The sequence below is a fragment of the Vicugna pacos genome, chromosome 4 (assembly GCF_048564905.1).
Source record: "Vicugna pacos chromosome 4, VicPac4, whole genome shotgun sequence".
NCBI lineage: Eukaryota > Metazoa > Chordata > Mammalia > Artiodactyla > Camelidae > Vicugna > Vicugna pacos.
Window position 1 is genome coordinate 53885193 of NC_132990.1, and position 26460 is coordinate 53911652.

The window sequence follows — 26460 nt, forward strand, 5'->3', positions numbered from 1 at the left end:
TCATTTATATTGTGCAGCAAAGATTACACAAGCTTTAAAGGGTGATGGGAAATGTAATCTCTACCTGAGAGGTCATGTATCCAGGTAAAACTCGAGATTACACCATTACAAAGAAGAATATAGAAATCAGTGGATAATACTAGGTAAGACCAAGGAAATAATAGAAATTATTAGGGTGATTTTAGCAAATGAATAGTTGGGATGAATATTTTCTTTCTGATAGGGGAGACAAAGTATTAGACTACATGGCATAGGAGGAAATAAAACTATGTATAAAAATATAAGGAAATATGCTAATTTAGTTGTGAGTAAGCATATTATATAAAAATGTAGATGGAGAAAGTATTTAAGAACTATAGTGTACTGAACTTGCGACTATTACTGTAATTTACCATTTAGATAAGTTATATTAGATGAACTAGAGTGGGCAAATCTTCTACTAATGATAATGTACATGGATGAAAGAATAATTATATGCCCCCAAATTGTTTGAAATGTTGATTGAAATATTAAATAGAATTGGTTCAATCCTAATAAATATTTGCTATTCTGTGTGTTTTTGAGAAATAAAACTGCTGATAACCTGCAATTCTCAAATTAAAAGAAATGATTACTAGGAAGTTTCTCTCATTTCAAGCAGGAAATCATCTCTGAAGAAACTATTACATTATTTCTATTCACAAAAGCAGTAATCCATTTATTTTTAGTCTCCAGATGAATTCTAAGTACTGCATTTTGTTATACCATAGCTCTTTATAAAAGAGCTTATGAGTCAAAAAATAACAATATTAATTGCCTCTACTTACATATATTGTTTTCTTTCATTTTAAGATGCTCTTAATAATTTACAGCTCTTTGTTTGTGAAATATCTTTAAAGTTCTTCCTTTTCACGTTTTTCAACTGTCATTTTAATTAAATTTAAAGTTTTTAATATGTTAAATAGAGTCACTATATACATATTCAGCAAAACACAGCAAGCAAACACAACATTCTTTTATTCTAAGAATAAAAGAAGGAGCTAAAGTGCATTATTACAACATATATAAAAGTCAAAAATTCTAGTTTAGAGAAAGGGGAACCCTTGTATACTGTTGGTGGGAACGTAAATTGGTGCAGCCACTGTGGAAAACAGTATGTATGTTCTCAAAAAACTAAAAATGACCCTGTCGTATGACCCAGCAATTCCACTCCTGGGTATATATTGGAAATAAACAAAAACAGTAATTTGAAAAGATACATGCAACTCAATGTTCAGAGCAACATTATTTACAATTGCCAAGACAAGGAAACAACCTAAGTGTTTATCAACAAATGAACAGATAAAGAAGATGTGGTATATACATACAATGGAATAATATAAAAATGAACAAAATTTTGCCATTTGCAGCAATATGGATGGACTTGGAAGGCATTATGCTAAGTGAAATAAATCAGACATAGAAAGATAAATACTGTATAATATCACTTAATGTAGAATCTAAAAAATACAACAATCTAGTGACTATAGCATAAAAGTAGCAGACTTACAGATATAAAGAAGAAATCAGTGATTACCAGTGGGGAAAGGGATAGAAGCAATACAGGGGATGGAAGTAAGTGATACAAACTATTGGATGTAACATAGGCTCAAGGACATACTGTACAACATGGGGAATATAGCTAATATTTTGTAATAACTGTGAATTGAAAGTAACTTTTAAAATTTATGAAAATAAAAATATTAAAAGGGATGGGAGAGGAGATTGTTATAGAATGAAAGAGGCTTCAGAGATCTAACAACCAAATGTAACATGGAGACCTTGTTAGGGTCCTGATTCAAAAAAGAAACAACTCTAAGGCATTTTTAAAGATCACCAGAGAAATTTAAATATGGACTCACATAAAACAATATTATGGAATTATTGTTATAGTGTGATAAAGGCAAGGTGTTACTAAAAATATTTATCTGTTAGAGGTGCATAGTTAAGTTTTCAGATTTTAAAAATATGATACCTAGTTATGCTCTAAAATACCCCCAAATATCATATATGAAGAATACTTGGAATGGAATTAGCAAAACAGTGATATGTATTCAAGTTGCATAATAAGACATGTGGGTTATTATAGGTTTCTGTTTCCTTATATGTTTGAATCTTCTCTTAATAAAAAGTTTTAAGGGATTAAAAACAATTGTTAATAAATAAAAGGGTACCTAGTTCATTCACTCATCCTTTATCATTGAACTTTGAAAGGCTGGTAGAAATTTATGCTAGAAACTTTCTTTAGTTTTTCACACATATTTTTCATTAGCAATCTGACCTCTACTACTTTAAGACTGAATGCTTTCCACCTCATATGGAAAAGAAGTTTACAACTGACCAAACCCGCCATCTATATAACAAAGGATAAAAAGTATAAATATTACATCTAATACTCAATTTAAAAAAATTATTTATAAATGCAAAAATAGTCTAGTTTAAAAATGTACAAAGGAGCTGTACTGATTTTTCAAGTGAAAAACCATACAATGGAACAACAGACAAAGGATATGACCAGGCAATTAACAAAAGAGGAGTTTAAAATAACCAACAAAAGCATGGAGTTTAAAATAACCAACAAAATAACCAACAAAAATTGTCAACACCAACAGTAAATAGAAACTTGCACATTTAAATAATAAAATATATTTCCAAACTTCAAATGGTAGAAAGTGAAAAGAAAAAAATTATCATTTCAGTAAGGAAGAGAAACTGTAACTCTCTTACCTTGTTGGTGGAATCGTTAATCCCGACAGACATGTTAGACGGCAGTATGACAGCATCTAGTAAAATTGATAATGTGAATGAATCCTCATTTCCACTCGAAGGTACATGCAATAGAATATTTTTTTTTAATTTCAAATGGAGTTACATAAAAGAATGTTTACTGCAGTATTGTTATAAATGATGCAAATGTGAAGTAAACTAAATGCATACCAGTGCAAGGACTGACATTATGTAATAGTTTAAATGAAGAAATTATACTTCCTTGTATATATAAACCAAGGATATATAGTTAAAAATAATTTCAAGAGGAAAATGCAAGCTTATCAATGTCATACTGTTTCAACTCCAACAGAAACACAAAACAACTGTGTATTTTAAGCATGCATAGACATAAATCTAATAAAATTGACTGTAAAGATATATATTAAACCCATGACAATGTGAATTGTGTGACTTTTGCAGGAATAGAAGAGGCATGGAAGAACAATAGGGTGTGGTGAACTTCTTAAGGCAATGGCTGCTACATCTGACATGGGCCACTTGTTAAAAGAATATAAGACATCATTCTCACATAAATTTAAGCATGAGCAAACTAACTGTATTATCATTTAAAATGTGAAATAGTTGAAATAGTTGAAACATAATATACAATGAATGGGAATTAGGATAATAAAATCTGGTATATCTATATTATGAAATAATATACAGCCATTAAAATTATATTACATGAACATTTAGTGTTTTAGGAATTGCTCACAATATTGTGCTACATTGAAGAGTGTGTTATAAATTTTAATGTCATTATCATAAATATGAAAAAATTAGCATCAAAATATAACAAATACATTTACAGATAAACACAGTGTATAAGCCCACAAAAAAATCAATTACATAATACGGGAAAGGACAGGAGACGTTTCTGAGAGCCCTTTTTTGCAAACAAGAATTATTTCTCAAAGCTTAGAGGCATAAATTTCTAGACCTTGATTGTTATCTTAGTAAAAAATATTAAAAGCTTACATTATAGAATATATTATGGTGGGCTTGGCATCAGAAGGATAGTTTCAAACTCAATGCCAATATTATTATTGTAGTTTTAATTTTTATCTTGAGGCAACTTCAGCATGTTGAAAAAGGATTTTTTCTTTGCCTGAGAACTGAAATTCAGGAGTACTTAAAGCTGAAAAACTATGCATTCTGCTGTACTACATTAGCCATACTCTGTGCCTCTACTAAACTCAGTGCACTAAATAAGAATCCTAGTAAAAGAAAAAGATTTCCTAAAGCCTTTTCAGATACTCACTGTCATGTAATTCAAGCCTGACAAATGTAGTAATTCTTCACATTTTAAAGCATAATTAATTGAGGAGAAGCCAGAGGTCTGAGACATAGAGCATATTATTAAAGATTAAAAATATTCAGTCAGTATATGAATGAATCAATAATATATTGATTAATAAATCAATAAAGATTTGAACAGGATGCACAAAAATTCTCTATATAGGTTTGGAGTGTGTATACCCCTTAATTGCAATTGTTGTATATAATGTCTTGTAAATTATAAAATAACATGTACTCCACTAAAAGCTTACTGTGTTCTAAGACTGTAATATAAGGGGATCATTATATAACTTTTATAGTAAAGAAAACTGAACAAGGGGACTGGACTAGATGCCTTCTAAGCTTTGAATGGGGGAGAAAAAGGCTTTAGAGTAAATGGTTTTTAAATTCCTTATAATCTTACACGTATCTTGAATTTGAACCCTCCTTTCAAAGAATACCTAGTAAAATGGGGAGAGACTTGAAATAAAGAGTCAAGATTCTAAAAGTTCTCTAGTAGAAATATGTAGGCATCTTCTCAGCCCTGAAATACTATCTTTACTTTTATTTAAATTAAATGTATTGATTGATTGAAAGAGCATCTCCCTATCCATTCCATAGCATTGGATTCCCACAGCTAACGTTATGTTCATGTCCAAGTTCACATGACTAATTAGTAATTAACAACTTAAACAAGCCATAGGTTCTTTCTCATAGGATGATGGAATTGGACATAGGAGACAGTCAAGTCCTGCTGGTGGTCAAATTTGCATACAATGAATTCAAGGTCCTCAGTGAAATATATTCTGCCACGAAAGCAAGGAATAGAAAAGCTTGGCTTTGACATGGAAGAATACAGTGCAGAAGGTAAACAACAGGAGAGACTGAGTCAATTATAAAGTTCTACTAATTTCTCATCATTGTTCATTTATGAAGAAATCATCACTATATTTCAGCTGCAAGGTTTCAGGAAACAACCATGTGTCCTTATCCCAGATTCTGCTTTTGAATGTAAGGTTGCTTAAGTTAGTTTAGTTAGTTCCAACTGTAGTCTAATGGATTCAAATAGTATATATGAGCAACTGTCAAATCAGTAATTTTAAGGAAACTGTTCCCTAAAGGCTTCTTAAATGCCATCCTCAAAAGACACAGTGAGACAAGATAACAAAGCATGCAATCTTCCCTACAAACAAATTAAAGAAAACACCACTGGTTAGGATTCTAACATTAGCTTGTTAAGTACAGAATATTCCATTTCCTTTATTTCATCTCCCTGCTAAGGCACTCCTGGATCTTCAGTTTTTATTAGGGTTATTATAATTGGGCTAAGATAAGGATGTTCCCTTTCAGGGACCTAGTCTTTTTTCTCTTCTGCTTTTTTTTATATCTTTCCTTGATTCTCAGTGATTAATAACAGTGTCACTAAGTCCTGTAGATGCAGACTGGCAACATTAACAAGAGGATTCCTGTGAGTCTGAACCAGCATGTATAATAAATCATGCCTACTGTTTAGGCCAGAGTAAAAGTTCTCTGCTTACACCAGAGGAGAGGGGTTCTTTTGAGAGAGAAAGTAAAACTCAAAGTCTGAATTATACCCTTAGAATTGACTGAGATTTTTGGCTTGTTATTAATGGATATATCCCTTTTAAATACAAACTGCTCAATTATTGTCAGATAAATAAATTGTTGTTTAGTTTTAAGTGAGATACTTGAAACTATAGAATTATAGAATATCATAACTGGAAATAACTTAGATATAATTTAATCTGTCACTTCCTTTCACAGGTTAAAAGAAAATTACTTCCCCAAGGTCACATAGAAAATTAGTCATATAGTTAGAGCTTAAGTCCAGTTCTGTTAACTCTGCATAGCTGTTTCATTTTTTAAATATCTTATACAACCTTTCAATTATAAATAATCATCTATCGCCAAGTTAATTATTTAATTAACTTAATATTCTTTTTAGTTCACCATCATTAAAAGCCACTATGGTCCAGGTTCAGTGATTATTTCTGAGGTTACTATTAAGAATAAATACAGTCACAGTCCTCAAGAACATAGGGATGGATAGAGTTTGGAGCTACAAATGCAAATATCTATTATATAGAGCACTGTGTAGCATAGTAATGAGATCAGTAACACAGTAGAGAAATATACAATATGCCCTGGAAGTACAGGAAAAAAACTTTATACAAGAGGTAACATTTGACTGAAATGTGAAGTGTATGTTTAAGTTCACAAAGTAGAGAAAGAAAATAACTTATTAATTGGTATTACAGTAGCATCCTTGTGAGCCCGAAATCACCTCACATATTTTACACACTATCTGTATTTCAATCTAATTATCTCTCATCTATCTATCTATCATTGATCCACCTACCTACTCACCCCTCTTAACAATAAAATCATATGGGAAAGTTATTTGTGCATTAAAAAAATAAAATGGAGGTGGAAAGACCCAGATAATTAATATTTGTAACAACTGTACAGTTAGTAAATGGAATAATCAGAATTCAAAACTATGGTTGCATGATTCCAAACTTACTCTTTTGGAAACACAATACATGTAAACACACACACACACACACACACACACACACAGGTACATAATTTGAGAAAACACAAAAAAGCAAAGAAAGTAAAAGAGAATAATTTTGCAAACTGATTCTTTTTTGTCAAGTTGACAGTCAAATTATGAAAAATTATTGTGTTTTCTTAAGGTTTTCCCAAAATGTTATTTTCTCAGATTCATGCTCTCTTTAACAAGTCAAACAGTATTCTTGGCAGCACTATTTACAATAGCCAAGAAATGGAAACAACCTAAATGTCCATTTAGAGATGAGTGGATAAAGATGTGATATATATACATATACACATACACAGTGGCATACTACTCAGCCATAAAAAAAGGATGAAATGATGCCATTTGCAGCAACATGGATGGACCTAGAGATTATCATATTAAGTGAAGTCAGACAGAGAAAGACACGTCATATTGTGTCGCTTATATGAGCAATCTAAAAAAAATACAAATTTTATTTACAAATCAGAAACAGACTCACAGACATAGAAAACAAACTGTGGTTTCCAGGGAGGAAGGTGGGGGGTGGGATAGATTAGGAGTTTGGGATGAACAGATACACATTACTGTACATAAAATAGGTAAACAACAAGGATCTACCATAACCACAGGGAACTATATTCAATTTCTAGTAATGGAAAAGAAACTGAAAAACTATGTATGTATGTATATGTATATCTGAATCACTTTGTTGTACACCTGAAACTAACATTATAAACTGACTACACTTCAATAAAAAATAAGAATTAAAAAGTATATAGACTTTAAAAAAAGTTGTGTCAAGTAATTCTCTAGATGCTTTACCTGCATATAGATGGTACTGTGTGTGAACTAGGATGATAATAGGTCTAGGATGAGTGTGAGGTGTTAGAATCTATTTGCATCTAAGAATCTAGCCCTAATAAAAGCTTGTATTGGCTTCTGACCCCTGAAAAGCAATTTATTCTCGGATTATGTCAATATTTAGTATAAAAAGTTTATATATTCAACTACTCAGATGTCTCTTATAAAAAAGGGTTTTACTTCACATTTAAAATTTTAACAATACAAAAATTGATAAATATTAACTCAGTCTCTCTTCTAATAAAACAGACCTTCTCCCTCACCACTCTCAAATTCCTCCTATCTTGGTATCTGTTTTTAACATTTGATGCATAAATTTAATCTAGACATTTAAATAGTCCAGTTACATAGATACATTGACTTCCTTATAAAAATAAATTGCTTCTAAATGCTTAAAACAAATTTAACTGTGGAATGGGGTTTGGGGCACGAAAAATCAGAAAAGTGAAATGAATGTTGTGGTACATAAATAATTTTTGCACATTTAATTGCAAACACATTATTAGAATTAAAAACTATACATTAATTTTATGGCCCTAAATTTCCAGGAATTAAAGCTTTCAGCACCCTCTGGACTGGTTGGATGGAAGAACACTAACAGAACACAAAGAGAACTGTTAAGAGTGTTGGACAGAGGCTTTAACTGACATCAGCCATCTATTCAGGCAAGAGATACTAAGTGGATAATTCATTTACCAGTTTAACTAAATATTGATACAAAGCCCCATAGATGCCTAAGGAAATACTTGTAGTTCAGTGTAGGTAAAAATAAAGGACAACGCTAATGTGACAGCACTAGTAGTTTGTTTTTTAGATTATACTGTCTTTGAGGTAATAGAGTATCATTTACATTATGAATGAGATACCTTGGATTATCCTTAAAAAAGCACCTTGATTCTGATAGCACACAATTTATTTGGGGGGGAGGGTATGATGCGTCCTATTAAGACAAAGTAATTCCCTTTAAATTAGAGAAAAAGTTTCTATGATTTGCTTGACTTACTTGGTCTTTTTTCCCCATAAGAAGAAACCATCTGAGATTAGGGCAAACATCATCTAATTATATTTCAATTTCCTCCATCCTCAGCTTCAACAAATATGATCTCATATTTCTGTTTCCACTGTACTAGTATAAACCTTCTATTTTAAAATAAATTTATTTAAAAATAATTTCTTAGTCAATGGATAACAGAGTCACTTTTTTGCACCAAACTTACTTTCCAACCTATAACACTTCCTTGAAATTTCAAGTAACCCATAACTTTTTCCTAGGATTCACTTTTTACAATTTTCATTAATTTTTATCTAATTGACTTATTGTAAAGATTAAAGAAGTAAAGAGGAGGGGAAATTCATTGATAGTTATTAAATGATGTAATATGTTCATATATTACAATAGCTAATCTTTACACAAAACTAATAAAATTAAAGATATTACTTTCATTAAAAACTAGAAAACTTTGACTCAATTTATATGGTACCATGCTAATACAGTAATCATTCAAATGATCATTTTATTGTACTTGGAATTCAAATTCCACTGGATTAAATGAAACATTAATATACACATTTTTATTCAACTTCTATATTTCCTACTGATCATTCTCCTCCCTTTCTCTATCATTCTGTACATGCATATAAATTCATCACCTCAAGAAACTCTCTATTTGATTGAAATGGATAGAAGATGGGAAAACCCAGTTACATTGCCCTCGACTCAGAAATAGCTATTCTTCCTGTGCTCTGTAGGGTAAGTCCCATCATTTTGTCACTTTTCTCCTTTGATGACTGTCTAACTTTCATATTTTTGGTTTCTTATATTTGCTAACAAAAGTTTTTTATGAGACTGCCAGAATCATGCAACTATGAAGTACCTCATTCCTTGCTCTGTTTCATATATTTAAAGGGTCCCTTGATGATGGGCATTTAGGCTATTTACAGTTTATCAATTTCACAATAATAGAGAAATATTCACCATTGCATACCTACTAAGGGTAGTATCTGTGAAGGATACATTCTAATATTAAAAGTATTGTGACTAAAGATATAGTTTTATAATTATTTAGATGTCAACAATCTTTGCACTAAAAATGTTTTAATTCACACCCATATTATGTGTAAAGGAAAGCATTTTTTAATCCGTCTTTTTCAACTGTAGGTTTCATATATTTTGGTAATAATTATTGTTAATTATACAAGGAGGAAAAGCCCAGGGAAATCTGCAGTATACATTTCTTACAGCAGTCCTTACTAACACAGATGGGTTTGACAACCTGAACATACAATTTGGGCATACCTTCTCCTTAGCTAAAGATGTAGGAACACTTGCTCTAATTCAAAACAAAATGATAATTTTTCAACTTTTCTTGTTTTGTATGAAGGTTTAGGTTAACCCTACTTTTGTTGATAATGGAGAAAGTTTATCAGTTGGTATACTCTGCTGAGGGTGGAAAATCACATATTTGATGTCAACTGGATTTGGATGCAAAAGCTACTGGAATATTGACTGTGGAAACAGACAACCTGATTCTTAATCCTCACTCCACCATTTATTCTATGGCCTTTGGAAAGTTTGTTATCCTCTCTGTGTCTCATTTCCTCATGTTTAAAGGGGAATAATGAAAACATCTATATCAAAGGGCTTTTGTAAGGATTAAAGGAGTATATAGAGTTCTTGGAACATTGTCTGGTATGAATGCTAATTAATTTTATTCTTATATTACATCAAAATGATTCTAAACATTGTGCATTAAATCGTAACTATATTAACCAATTGACAAGTATTTATTGTCATGTTAAGCCTAACATTTTGCAACAAAAATGAGTCATAGGAAATAAGGCAGTATGTATTTAAAATTATAATTTCCTGCTTTTGAGGAGTTTACAGTCTACTAGAGGAGACAAGTCATGTATACATAAACATTTGTCTAACAGTTTATTAATGCAGCACATGTTAGTAACAGATCTGTGACCCAGACAACTTAGTGGTAGTGAAAAGAGCATGTCCTCTTGAGATGTGAAACTAGACTATACTACGAGATTTGTGAGTAAATTTTTGAAAGTAAATTCATACTTGTAGATCTAAATTCTATTATTTGTTAAATGAAAATATGGGAATATAAATTCATCTAAGAGGCCTTACAACTCTAAAATTCCATTTGTTTTAAATCTATGAACAAGTGCTACAGGTTCACAATAGTGAGAATTAGAACAAACAGCAATAGTGAGCGTGGCTTCTATTTTGGAGAAGGGAGTTGAGTATTCACATTCAGATTCAAGTGGGAATTATTTTCTAGAAAACTGTGCTGCATAATTGTATTTATTTTTACTGTGTTTATTATTATTTTCATGTATTTGTCACTAAGAATGTGGTAGGTTTTACATGAAATGGTTTTTTATCTAATAGCTTTCTTGAACCATGCAATCACAATTTTTAATAGCTAATTTTAATATAGTATGCCATCAGTACAATCTCTTATGAACCATCACAGCGGCTTCTTTGCTTGTTTTCCAAGAAATTCAATATTTAACAATTGGTAAATGGGTAAATAAAAATATTATAAGGACTACATAAAAAAAGAATGAATTTTTGTGCCAGGCAGAACTAGGACAATCAAGTGGGTCTTAGTCTTCCGTTTATAATACTGGACTACCAATGCTCATTTAATAGTCTAATGGATATTAGTTACACATGATGGCTGCCCAGCATCTTTTATATAGCCTTGGTGTACACAAGGAATTTATCACATTGTGAATCTTACTTGTAATAAATAGGACCCAGAATGTGACCTTGACTATACCCATCATACAAAATCCCCCAAATCTGTAGTGGATCCAGAGCAACCTGAGGAAGGAGGACAGGACATAGACTCCATATCCCAGCAAAGGTTTTCGAGCAGAGCAAACATATGGCTTTAGAGGTATCAGCGGAAGAGTTAACAGTGGTTGGGTCACATGCACTTCATCTGTATTGCCAGCTGTGGTATCAATGACAAGAAACAGTGAAGCCCATGCTGCAAAGAGGCTGCTGTAAATTGGAGTTTGCTCCTGTCTACAAGCACTGAAACTTGATTTTGGTTTTCCTAGATATGCTGTGAACCATTTAACAGCTTAAAATTAACTATTATTCTGCTAATACTAATATTTTAATTGATATTATTGTTTGAAGAAATAATTTACAATCCTAGATCATGCGACTGTGCAAAATTTGTTGTAATAAATATTTTGTAAAAATGTATTTGGAGATGTGGCTTCAGGGTAAGATGATGCTTCCAGCAGAGGTATATACATCAACACTCAGAGAGAAACCAGTAGGAATAATCATATACATATGACATTACAAAAGAAAAACAAAAAACATGTGGCATTGGAAACTAGAGAAATATGCCATCCATACTTCATTAACTTCAAGATATTTATGTTAGATGGTTTGCAGTTGGGAAAAACATTTCTGTCCAAGTTATAAACTCAGTATTACAGTTGATAATTAGTATAACCATATTGGAAGCTGGAAAACAGAAAATCAGAAAAAATTAAGTAAACATTTTACTGGGAATTTTATGTTTCAATTTTAGAATTTAGCATAAAATTGAACTTATTTAGTCCATAAATGGTTGGAAATAGCAGGAATGTTTTATTTCCTGTCTGTGTAAGAATTAATTTTTTTTAAAACAAAGATATTCAAACAGCACCTCAGGGACCTCGTCTATGGAACTCAGCTTAAGCCTTGATTAAGGCTAAATTCCTGTTTGATTATATGATTCATTGCTTTTTACTGTGAATACAAAGCAAATCTGCAACACCAGTTTCCTAGCAATGATTTCAAAAATTAATCCTTTAAATATCACAACATAACAGGAAACTATTTCTAAGAGAAATATTTCCATTTCCATTTAAAATGATATTAAATAAATGGTATATTTTAGTTCTATTGTAGTTGCAAAAACACTAGTCTTCTTTACAAGAACAAAAAGCATGACTCACCGTTCATAAATCAGGATTCAGAGATTGAAGATACTCTGAAAATATATGGAACCTAAAAGTTGTAAATCTTAGATACAAATCCATACATTTCCCTTGTTGTAGATTTCAAGTACAAAGATCTTATTAGGAATACATTTCTATCTCAAAAATCACTTTTTTTGCTCATCCACAGAAGCAACTCCTCATCCTTTAAAGTTTTATCATGAGATTGCAGCAGTTCAGTCACATCTTTAGGCTACACTTTTAATTCTAGTTCTCTTCTATTTCCACCTCATCTGCAGTTACTTCCTCCACTAAAGTCTTACAACCCTCAAAGTCACCAGAGCTGGAATCAATTTCTTCCAAACTCCTGTTAACGTCAATATTTTGACCTCTAATCATGAGTCACAAATAATCTTAACTGCTTCTGGAATGGTGAATCCTTTCCAGAAGTTTTAAATTTACCATGCCCAGATACATCAAAGAAATCATTATCTATGGTAGCTACAGGCTTACAAAATGTATTCCCTAAATAATATGACTTGAATGTCTAAATAACTCCTTAATCCATGGGCTACAGAATGGATGCTGTGTTAGCAGGCATGAGAACAACATTAATCTCATTGTGCATCTCCAAAAGAGTCCTTGGGTGACTAGGTGCATTGTCAATAAGCAGTAGTATTTTGGAAGGGATCTTTTTCTCAATAGTGGGCTTCAAATACTCAGTAAATCATGTTGAAATCAGACATGCTGTCAACAGATAGGCTTTGTTGTCTCACTTAAAGAGCACAAGCTGAGTAGATCAAGCATAATTCTTAAGGACCTTAGAATTTTGAGAGTAGTGAATTGACACTGGGTTCAACTTAAAGTCACCAGCTGCGTTAGCCCCTAACAAGTGAGTCATCCTGTTCTTTGAATCTGGGCATTGACTTCTCTCTAGCTATGGAAGACCTAGATGGCATTTTCTTCCTATAGAAGGCTATTTCATCTACCTTGCAAATCTGTTGTTTAGTGCAGCCACCTTCACAGTTAATCTTAGCTAGACCTTCTGGATAACTTGCTGCAGCTACTACATCAGCACTTGTTGCTTCACCTTGCACTGTTTTGTTACGAAGTTGGTTTTCTTTCTTTCTTTTTTTTTTGGAAGTGAGTGGGGGGAAGGATAAATTAGGAGTTTGGTATTAGCAGATACAAACTACTATATATAAAATAGATAAACAAGGCCCCACTATATAGCATGGGGAACTATATTCAATATCTTGTAATAACCTATAATGAAAAGGAATATGTATATTTGTATAACTGAATCACTATGCTGGTTGGCTTCTTTTCTTAAGCCTCATGAACCAACGTCTGCTAGCTTCAACTTTTATACTTCTGTTGCCTCCTCTCCTCTCTCAGCCTTCACAGAATTGAAGAGGGTTAGGTCCTTGCTCTCAATTAGGTTTTGTCTTAAGGGAATGTTGTAGTTGGCTTGGTCTTCTATCTAGACCACCAAAACTTTGTATCAGCAATAAGGCTGCTTCACTTTATTATGATTTTTGTGTTCTCTGGAGTAGCATTTTTAGTTTCCTTTAAGAAATTTTCCATTGCATCCACAACTTGGCTAACTTTTCCAAGCAAGAGGCCTAGCTTTTGGCCCAGCTCAGGTTTCAATACGTCTTTTTCACTAAGCTTTTGATGTAAAGTGAGAGATGTGTGACTCTTCCTTTCACTCGAACACTTAGAGGTTACTGCAGGTTTATTCATTGGCCTAGTTTCAATTTTGTTGATGCCCAAAGAGAGGGAGAGAGACAGGGAAACAGCTGGCTGGTGGAGCAGTTAAAACACAGACAATATTTATTAATTGTTTGCTGTCTTATATGTGTGGTGTTTGTGGTGTTCCAAAACCATTGAAATTGTAACATCAAAGATCCCTGATCACAGGTCACTATAATAAATACAATAATAATGAAAAAGTTTGAAGTATTATGAAAGTTACCAATGTGACAGAGAAGCACAAAATGAGCAAATGCTGTTGGAAAAATGTTGCTAACAGATTTGCTGCAAGCGGAGTTGCCACAAGCCTTCAATTTGCAAAAGATGTAATATCTGTGAAGCTCTATAAAGCAAAGCACAATAAAACAAGGTATGTCTGTATATAAATGGTGTGTGGGTAGATACACCAAGATATGAACAGCGTTAATCTCAGTGTGATCACATTGTAGATGACATATACTTATTTACTATTTCGTTGGTTTATTTTTTTTTCTAAATGAATATTGATAACTTACTTAAAAATAGAAATGGAAGAAAAGGAGGATGGACAGAAAGAAAGGATAAAGGGAGGAAGAATACTAAAGGGCTAGCATTATAGCTCATGATTCTCCTCTAAAATTAACAAAATAAACTAAAAGAATGTAAAGATCTGGCGGAAATGCATTCACATTAGAAGAAATGCAGTCAAGAAATCCACTTTCCTGAAAGCATTTTTGTTCTGTAAATAATGTTCAAAATAGGTTTATCTGCTTTTATCAGCAATTTATTGTTCATTTCAGTTAGCTATTTTTCTAGATTCTGCATATAAAATGCACAAAAATCATTCTAGTCTCATTTGTCAGGCAGCTGACACAAATTTAGACAGAGATGAGATAGGTAGATAGATGATAAATAGACTGGAGTTTAACTGAACTTTGTTTTCACAGGATATTATAATTATCTCTTAAAGACATGGCCTCTACATAGAGCAACACTGAAATGTTAATCAGTATTTTGCATTTATTACTTGCTATTCCAGCAATTTCATTTGTCATCATGCTATTTCCCTCACTCTTTAGAATACCGAGTCACAGATTCTCTTCCCAAGGTCTGGGTGGAATTGATTCAAACACTGACACTTAAGCCCCTTCAATCAAAGTGCAAAGTGATGAAAATGTAAAACATTAAAGGACAGACTGCACAAATATATACCCCTCAAAAATAAGTGCATTAATTTTTAAATGCATTCCAACTTAGCACTTTTAATTATGAGAGGAAAATATATAAGTATTTAATATCTTTGAAGAATAATTTTAATTTAGATAAACTCATAAATATGATTTTATAATCAAAGTTGTCATCAAATTGGAAGAGAATTTTAAATCATATAGCTTTCTTACTCAGAATTATAAAGACAGTGTGCATTTCAAAAATGTTGCTCTAATGTACCCTACCTTTTTCTTGTAAAAAGTTTTTAAATTAATGTTTTATCATTTCTCACTTGGACTAATAAATAATTCCATCCTTGCATTGCCCTTATTATCTTCCTTTAAATCTACCTTCCATGCTTTTACTACCTTTATCTTACTAAAAACATCTGAATGTTGCAATCTCCTACTTAAAATAGTTTTTCATAACCATCAATTTAAAGAGTAATTATTTTGTATGACTTTTCTGTGTTAAGCTTGTTTTATGTACTTATGTGTATGATAGTCTTCCATCAGCTGGATATAAAAAGCTGCAACCTTATAGCCCAAAACAGTGGTGGTTTTGAATTAAAATGAAAAAGGGAATTTCTATCAATAGGTAGAACTTCAAGTAGTATAATCAATCTCATGATTCACTATATCTGTAAGGAAAGATCGAGGCTGAGAAATCCTCCAGTTTTGTGCTGTCATTAAGGGAATGGCAAGATGTTCAGAGAAATGAATAGGACAACTTAAAGGATTGGTTTTAAGTATGTTTGGTGAAGCTGTATATGGTTAGGTATTTCAGAATAAACCTTGAGTTTGAGAGAGCATTTGTATCCTTGCAAATTCATAACAAAAAGTCTCTACTGTATAAGCAGCTCTAAATATCAAGTAGGCAAGATGATATATACTTAGGAAAGACATTCATGCTTCTTTTCTTGAGATATTTTTCTAATTTAATTAGATAATAATCAAATTGGCCATGGTAATAGGAACAGAAATTTTTCTTTTTCACTAAAAGTTTTCCGTCATTAACAGAGGCATCAGTTTCTAAATACTAGGATGTATACTGCTATCCTTGCAGGATATTTGGTCCTATCCAAAATGTTCATTGAGACATTTAGTCCATGCCACAAAGGCCCCTGAAATTGGATCCTGTCTAAAATCTTGACTCTGGTCCATGCCAAAATGATTCTTGAAATTAAGTCCCATGCAAAACATGCATTGAGATGTTTGGTCCATGATGTATTAAATAATACAAACATTTAACTTTGTTAAAATGTTATTTATGTTATTTTTATGTAATTAATGATGAATTTTGGATTTCACATTTATTCTTTTTTTTTCTCATCATGATGTTTGGTAGGGTTACTCTTAAATCAATGAGCAATTGTTCTTAAGTATATAAAGGGCTGATTATTGGCTTTATATTTGTTTTATCTGTTAACAATTTCAGTTGTACTAATTGGATTTTATCAGTATTATCCTGAAGACAGGCCATGTGAGTGTGACCACCAGGAACTTGGGTGACAACTTGTTCAACTGCTTTGCTGTTTATCTTTTAACACGTCAGTAAATCTCCAAATTGAAGGATAATGCACTACTATCAGGTTTTGAAGTTTGCTATGCCAGCCTTCCACTGCACTGTTCATCCTGTGATTGACATTCAGTACTGATGTATAAAAATTCCAATTTTCTGGGGGAAATCCTGCATCTTTGGTTTTTGTCTGCCTCTGCTATGCCTTCCACAAACATACACTCTCTCAACATAATCCATTAGGTCATCTAAATTTTTTCTGAACTCTCCACAATGTACTCCAAAGTTTCATTTATATCTTCCAGAGGCACACATGGAAGTCCAAATAACATGGCTGTACACTTACAGGTGTTAGTTTCTAGCGTCACACACACAAGTGTTAGTTCTAAAGATAATTTTCATCACAGTGATTGTGAAAAGTTAAACAAAAATCCTTTTTCTTGTACATTTGGTAGGAGTAGTTGAATCACATTTATATTTGCAACCTTTAAATCTATCATGCACAGTTAAGGGTTAATGTTGAGATTTCTTTCCCGTGCAAACACAAGTATTTTCTTCTTCATGTGTATGTATGACATAGCCACATCCAGCCAAATGCCCAGTGACATATTAATGCACCATGCACTTTTAGATGCCACCCTCAACTTGTCTCGTGTGCATTTCTCTAACTGTAGAACACTTCCTCAGCACGCTTAGTTAATATAAATACTGCCTTTCTGCAAAATTCAAACCCTGACCCATCTATCTAACCCCATGTGCCATTACCAGCTAGGCTACCAAGGCAAGAATGGTTATAAGCAGCACTATAGCCACAACACAATTATTGGATCAATAAATCATAATAGCATTTAGCTTTATGGGTTATTTGAATTCAGAAATGTTTTCTAAATGTGGATATTTTAACAGGACCAAATATCAATGACCATTTCACATGAACCAAATATGCTCATGGATGTTTTTGATAGGACCAAATTTCAAGACCCTTTTGGTGTGGACCAAATGTCTCAATGAATGTTCTGGACAGGACCAAATGTCCACTAATCTTCATAACTGAGTTTTGTATTGAGTTGTGAAAGCCCTCTACGCTACTGTTTATGTTCCTGGCATATTGTTACATGTAGATTGATAAACATTCTAAAGTTCCATGCAAAATATGAGTTCAACTCTGTGCCTTAGAAATCTTCAGCCTCCATCACCTCCAATGGAGTGTGTTTCAAAATAAGAAACCAATTCTTGGGGTAAATCACTGTGATCAGTCAGCTAACACAATTCAACCAGATGAACCCAGTCAAATCCCAAACTGGCAACCAGTTATTTTATCTTTCACACTGAATTGCCTAAGGGCCAATTAGTTATGTGGCAAAGATGGGTACAGCAAAGAATTTATGGCATAAAAACTGGGCACAAGTTTGTCATCTCTGCCATTGTAATTTACCCTAGCACGAGCTGAACTTTGGTTTTCTACTACTTTTGTTAATCTGATCCGATTTGCTTTCTAACTTTGAGATTGATTCTAATTTCTAGTCTGTTGATGCTGTATTTTCTCATTTTTGAGCTATTATAAATCTGTGTCTTGAAAATACACATTTCAGTTATCTTTGGGTGATTTGGGGTGTGAGAAGAGGTAGGCATGTGTGTCCAGTCTGACTTTAGTTTTAAATATATTAAACCACATTCAAAGATAATATCTCTCTGAAATTAAGCTTTTTCACATACTTTTCGAGTCTATCTCTTCTTGGACTGAGTATTTTCTCCTTATTTTTAGACTTCAGTTTATCTAAGCTTATTCTAGAAAGACTTAGGAATCCATGAGTCTGGGTTAAGGGCTCAATTCTTGTTCTTACAGAATTCCCTACCTAGTCTTATTATAGCCATAAGCTATTCTAACTGCCTTTTTACTGTTTTTCCCTCTATCAAGATTTTAAACGTTTTTAGAGAAAGAAATAGTTCCTATTCATCATAGTACCTTTAAAGCTTGATATTTGATATGTACTAAATGAATCAGAGGAATAAATTATCACATTGATAAAGTGATAAATTCTAAAGTTTTTGTTCAAATACAATTATCCAGTTGTGGCAGCCATGGAAATGCCACACCTGGATCTCCTTTCAAGAAAGAACTTACTCATCAATCGAGAAGAGTACAATTAGCTGATCAAGGTCAGTTTTAGCATCTTCAGGATAAGCTTCATTTTATGAGACTAAAACAACAGCCTGAAGCCAATGTCTGAACATGGTGTGTAAGTTATGGCAATACAAGATTCCACTAATGGGCCATCTTTGATTCAAGCCGCCCACTGGGTTATCTGATACACTTTCAGAATCGTATGAACCCCTGCCCAGTCCTTCTCCATCTTTCCTTTCATAGGTGTCAGAGTAGGTGGAAGATTTATTCTGCCCAATTCAGCTCCTTTCCCCTTTTATCTTTCACTGGAGTTATTCCTCAAAAAATTATTTACACTGCTAACTCATACTCAGCATCTGCTTCCTGAAGGACCAACTAAAACACTACTGTAAAAGAAAATTTTACAATCTGAAATCACAGAAGAATATATAAAGGATTTTGAAGTTTGAAATGAATTCAGATATCTGCTGAGTTTTGAACTGATAAACCATATTTCACTTTGTCAGCCTTTTGCTTAAGGCTCTATATATTTTAGAGTATTATCTTGCTTATTTTCTTCAGCATAGGTTTTTCTAATAGATGTATCAGTTATATCCACTTTTTGTATTAATTTTATCAAAGAGCAACCTTTTTTTATTTTAGCATGGATATTTTACTATGTTATTATGGCTCTAAATTAATCTTTAGGTTTTTTTCTTGAAATACGTGTAGTGTCATATTGATACTTATATATTAATTTCTCAGCAACATTCACAATTGCTTTATTATTACAGCTATAATTCTCATGTTCGTGTCTGCAGAGAATTTCACTACACAGGTCAAAACATAGTCTCTAACTGCAGTCTCTCTAATTGAATCCATTATTATTTCAAACTCAAAAAAAATGAAGAGTTTTAAAGCACAATTCACTTAGCTGTGTAAGAAACAGTGATTCTGGAAACAAAATCCAAGTAAATCAAATAAGGTATTACAAAGATATTGTTCACTGTACTACTGTCATTTGTAATTTTAAGACGTAATATCTGTTCTTTTCCTCTTTCTTTTCTCTCTCCCTTTTCTTTATTTCCCTCTTCCTGAAATATTTAGTCCAATAATGGTTAAATTAGGCTTGCACATGGTACCGAGTAGGGGAGCCATGGTAACCCAGAATGGAGAGTCAGAGCCTAAGCAAGATGAAGAAGAGATCCATGGGTTAGGAAGTGGAACTTGATTTAACCTGATGCAGGATGTTGGAAACTGATCCTGGAGAGAGGGCATTCATGTAAGAGGAAGCCTGGGAAGAGGACTAAAAACAAAGAAGCCAGCTTAAAGCTGGTCTTACTGGCTAGCATAAACATCAAAATATATAATGATAATAAAATTTTATATTCTTTGAATTAAATAAGAATCTTTGAGTCCATACTGATGTAAAAGAACAAATGAATCATTTGAAAGTTTGATGACAAATGGAATATTTATATACTTAATAATTATTTTATAGAAACACTTTTAAATTACAAAATAAAGCAAAGTACCTTTACAATGGAGAATCCTGTGAGATAGTACCTCAAACAAGAGGGCTATGTAATGAACAAATCAAAATCACAGAACATCAGATAGGAAGTGATGAAAGGAAACACCATTACATCTTTGATATTCCTGCCTAAGAGGCAAAACTTGAATATGATCATGATGAAACATCAGGCAAACTCATACTGAATGACATTTTACAAACCATATTGCCTGTAATCCTCAAAAGTTTCATACTTATAAAGGTCAATAAAAATGGACAAATTCTTTCAGATCAAAGGAGACTAAAGGGATTCCACTACTAAATATAACACTAGATTCTGGAGTGAATATTTTGCTATAAAGACATTACCAGGACTGCTGGAGATATTCGAGTGAACTCTTATGATGCGATAGTAGCAATGCAGTATTGTTAACTTCCTGATTTGATGGTTACAATGTGATAATACAGGGGAATGTCTTTGTTTGTAGGAACTACACACACAAATATGAGTCTGTAATGAGCCATGATGTCAGCAACCATGTCCCAAATGAAATTTAATTTCATAAGAATTAAAGGTTATAGTACAGTAATTTAAACCTTTCTGTAAATTAAAATGTAAAAAAAAGAGAAAAAAATACTGTTTCAAAAACTTGAACACAGCTTCTCAACAAAGTACAGAGTAGTGATAGAAGACATTGGCAGAAATAAATGAAGGTAGTTATCTGTGATTGATTTTAAATCATTTTAATATTAAATTAAAATACATATAATTCCTGCTTCCTAGGAAATTTAAAAGAAAGAATAACATTATGAAAAACTAAAATCTTGATGCTTCTTTCCAAACCACATAAATGTATTCTCTTCAACTTTTTACAGTATCATTTGTAAGTTAATGTAATAAAGCTATCCTTGACTATATCATGATACCATTATGAGGCTAAAACACAAAAATATATGAAAATGATTTTGAAAACACTCATGTAAACAAGACACTTTCAATAATCCACCGGGGAAGTTTCATGAGAAGTGATTCTCCTAGGAGACTGCAGGTATACAGAGCTAGAAAGATAGCTGTACAAGTCAGAGCTAGGGAGGAAGAGCCCATCTACTCCAACAGTGGTCTTCTTCTAAAGTAGTTTTCTTTTTACATTTAATAATGAACTTCTGCCTAAAGCCTCTCTCTGCAGCCACTAAGCAGATTTTTAAACCACCCTGGAGTCCTCTCCCAAGTTGAAAACAATAAAACTTTTTATAGGCAAGAAGTATAGAAAATTGTACAGAGGAGGGATGGAATATGGCCAACATGCATGACCTTCAATCTGAGTTAAAGTATGCAAGTAGTTTACAGGATTTTACATTCTAATTAACAAAATAAACCAAGTTACAATATTGACAAACCCAGAGAATATACTTCCATGTGGAAGCAGAGACTGCTATCTGCAGTAAGACAACTAACAGAAAAAAGTAAAGAAGAAATGCATAGAAATAAAAAAAAATTGACTTATAAAACTGAGAAACTGTCCTCAGACTTACTAGATTTATCTGTAGAATTTCTTTAAGCTTAAAGCAGCTGAAATGTAATATGGAGTTAATTTGAACAAAACAGTATTTATTAAAAGAATATTTTGTAACTTCTAGAGACTGGAACAAAGCACAAAGCTAATTTAGCAATGAACAATGACAAAAAGGATACCACAGAACTGATCTTATGAAAACATTGCTGCGTCATCCGCTGAATATAAATACCATCTCCACAACACTAACATCAGTGTCACTTGACAGGACAGATGCTGCTGCTCCATCAGAAATGATTTGGTGAGCTTGTTATATTTGTGTCTCTAATTTATGATACAATATCTGGGGCGGGGGTGTATCTAAATGGTGGTTATTGCATGTCTCCTTCATTCAGGGGAAGCTGGGTTAAAGATAATAGCCAATCCAGGCAGACTGCACACGATGTAGAAGGGAGTTTTATTAAAAGGAAAGAAGAAACTGTTACAAGAATGCTGCACAGCTACAAAAGACAGATGCCCACCAGAAGCATTTTCATTATTTTTGATACTTATTTCTAGAGGTTTATAAATACACACATACACATACATAAACAAATATACATAATTGAAACACAATAAAAATTTTTATTAATATATATGTATATATATGTGTGTGTGTGTGTGTATGTTGAAGGAACATTCAATCATAATGGTAATTGAATTAAACAAATAAAATGACACTGGACATAGGGTCTCTCTGTCCACACACACCGCTGACCACGCTCCCCAAGAAACACTTCCACACCCTGTCTCTAGCAGAGTGCAAAGAAATAAAAATGAATTATGCTACTCAGTTATTTTCTACTTGTGGAAAAATAAAAGCAGAATTTTTGAACATGTACTATAATTTTGATGCAATATTTGCCTATATGTATCAATATTTGATCAAGCAATTAAAATTCTAGGAAATTATTTTCAGTAAATAATTATGTGTAAAATTATCTAGATTAAGACATGTTCATCTATATCAGAATTGGCTTTGACAGAAGATTAAAATAGGAAAATATTTTAGGTGTACTGATATAAGAATAAAATGTAACTATTAACCTAATGTTGCATATATTCATAGAAAACTTGTCCCAAATGTTCATAGCAGCTTCATTCATATTAGTCAAAGATTTGAAACAACCCAAATGGATTACAAGTTGTGATATACTTTTATAGTGAAATACCACTCAACAGTAAAAATAAATGAACTACTAATACAGGTAGCAATGTGGATAAAAGTCTTAAACATTATGCTGAGTGAAAAAAGCTGGATACAGAAGAATAGTTTATGATTTAATTTTAAGAACTTCTAGAAGAGATGAAAGTAATCTCTAATGGTAGAAATCAGATCAGTGGCTGCCAGACACAGAGGGTGCAGATGGTTGGCAGCAGTGACTGCTAAGTGGCAGAAGGCAACTCTCTGGGGAGATGAAGTTTTTTTTTTTTATCTTGATTGAGGTATTAGTCATATTTGCCATTATTGGGGAGTGTCATAGGGATTTGCAAATATATATTCATACATATATGTGTTAAAAGTCATTGAGAGTTATATTGTCTGTAAATTACACCTCAATAAAAAATACTAATGGTTTAGAGATGAATTTATGAAATGGAAAATACTCAAGAAATATTAAGTAAATAAAGAAGGTTTCAAAAATCTATACAATGTATATGTAAAGTGTGTGTGTATGTAAAGAAAAAATGTCAAAAGCACACAGACTACAATGTTCAAATTTGTTTTCACTGAATTTTTTAAATGTTATGCATTCACTTGTTTTCTATAACTAATAGTACTAAAATAAAAGCATAAGTATTATATAAGAAATTATTTGGAAATAGAAACCAGAAGCTAAGGGATTTTAAACACTTTCTTTTGGAAGAAAAGTAAGTATATTCAAAGTAGTCTTAAAATCTTCAAGAGAAGTTTCAATCAATTTCTCCTTTTTCATTAAACTAAAAATCTGGGTGTTCCTCCTTTTACTTTTGGTGGGAAAGCTCTGTAATAGCAGTCAGTATTCCTGTTTCAAACTTTTGTCAATATACACTTATCTGTATTTCTTTGTTCTCAGGTTTCAAACATAACCCAATCACTGTTATTGCAAAATCAAACCTCTTTCCTTAAGCTCAAAGTAATGGCTCAATTAAGTTTAATAAAATTTGTCTATCCTTAGAATTGAGAAATTAACCTTAAAAAAGCAAAACTCTACCAGTGCTAGTTAGTGTTAAAGGATTTCACAGATGGAAATGTTGATTTAAAGTTATTTTTATTTATACTTGCCTCAGTTGATCTTTTCACAGATTTATGATGAAACCTGTCTCCTATAGAAAATAATTTCCTTTTGTCAGAGGGCTAAATATTTAGTTCTACCCAGCCTTCTAGTGCAAGTCTAATCAGGTATATATTTAGTGAAAAATACAGAAACAGCTAACCTTTTTCCAATCCCAAGGCAGCAGCCATCTTTAAATTCTTACAACATGGCTAGACTAAGTTTCAATAAGGAAGGGACTTTGGCTATCTTGGGTATTACTTAAATATTAAGTCCCAGGACACTTTATCCAGGACCTAGTAGGCTATCAGTTAATATTATTAGACGGTTGATGGATGGATAAGTAGCTAAACTGAAAGTAATTGCTGTGTATTTGGGTGTAGAAAATCTCTACTGCAACCACTGATAAACTTTTCTAAAATTCTAATCTCTGTATTTGTCTTTCACTCCACCTCAATCCAATGTTTTATTATTTATTACATCACATTTTAGTCTGCTAATCTTTTATTATTATTACACATCCTAACTTTTCTTTGATATTATTTCTGCTTGTAAGAGAAAACAACAATTTTATTCATTTTTATATCCTGGTGACTAGTAGAAAGTAAGAATTTAATTGCTAATTAAATGAGTGAATAGATTCCTAGGTACAAAAAATATATTCGTTTTGTGATGGCTGTATCTAGAAACTTCTCCTGTAGATGTGGTCACAATGGACTAAAGATGGATAGGAGAAAAATAAATGTGTTTAGAAATTATTTTGACTCCCTAATCTTTTTCAAAATTCTGATTTGACAACAGGTCAAAGAAATTGTATTCCTCATTTTATAGCCCTTTTTCTTCAACCATTAGTTTAGCACAGGACATTTTATATTTAAATTTTCTCATAATTCACTACTCCTATTTAAGCTGTTCTGTAAGAACTATACTATGTATTTCAAATAGGTAAGTAAGTATGTGTTTAGTCTTGTTAAATACATAGTGTATTTGCGGGATAAATGATTTAATTTATATAAAGATTATTATATTGTAAATATCATTCCTTCCTATTATCCAGAATTTTGTGTGCATTCTTATAAGCCTTGGGAGATTTTCTCTAGGATACATACCTAGAAGTGGAACTGCTGAACCACAAAGCAAACACACATTCTTCATCTCAATAAATGATGCCAGAATACTCTTCAAGATGACTGTAACTATTTATATTCCTAAGAGCAGCATATGAAGGTTCTCTTTCCTCACATCCTTTACAAACCTTGGTATTATACTCTAATGTGGTAGTTTGTTATTCTGATGTATAACATGCTACCCCTTTTATAACATGGGGGAAAAACACATCTTTGTTATTTTAATTCATTGAGAGTTTTGGGTTCTTATTACCAAAGCATTATCTGTGATGACTGATTCAATGGCCATTTAAGTTTTCACTCTGATGAATGTCTAAAGCTTTATGAGTTGGGTGTCCCTGAGGTTGTAAGCTCATGGCTGTACTTTGGTAATTTGGATTTTGAATGCACATTTGCTTGTTGTCACATTACCAGTTCTTTATGTTGAAAAGTGTAAAGAATGCTGGTGTACAATATCAGCTAACTGTGAGCATATAAAATGCCAATTGTTCATGTAATCCCTATAGTTATTTATAAACAATCATTATTTTGGAGTTGTTCAACTATGATGCCTGATAATACATGGTGTGCCTCTAATTCTCTACTGAAGTGGTTGTATAAAAATACAGCCACAGTGTTTTGCGGAAAATGTTCACTCCTTGAGTATGCAGTAGCCGATTCAGGTAGATGAGAAGCTTGATTAAAGCAATAATAATCAAAGTACTTGGTCAAGGCAGTAAAATTAACCGCTATTCTTAGGTAGTTCCAGAAATAGTTGCAATTTAGCACACTTTACCATTTCCAGAGTTAAATCAGAGCAGTGATAAGCTGTCACAATTTCAATTAATCATGATCTTTAATTAAGCATAGTAATATAAGAGCTACTGTCTTAAAATAATTACGGTTAACGCTAGTAAGTGGGTTAGAAACAGCATGAAGTAAGCAATTTACTGGCCACAAAGCACAGAAACAAGACAGATCTTTAAAATACTCTTTTTTGAACTTCTGCCTTTT

At 32.4% G+C, this 26460-nt stretch overlaps 1 long non-coding RNA gene across 3 annotated transcripts in view; it reads right to left on the bottom strand.

Moving 5' to 3' along the window:
- Positions 1 to 26460, bottom strand: part of LOC140696108 (uncharacterized) — a 375098-nt gene that overhangs the window by 281078 nt on the left and 67560 nt on the right. For all 3 annotated transcript variants that reach the window (XR_012072136.1, XR_012072137.1, XR_012072138.1), the window contains exon 2: positions 2746 to 2801. This is a non-coding gene — a long non-coding RNA (uncharacterized lncRNA). The remainder of the gene's footprint in view (positions 1 to 2745; positions 2802 to 26460) is intronic.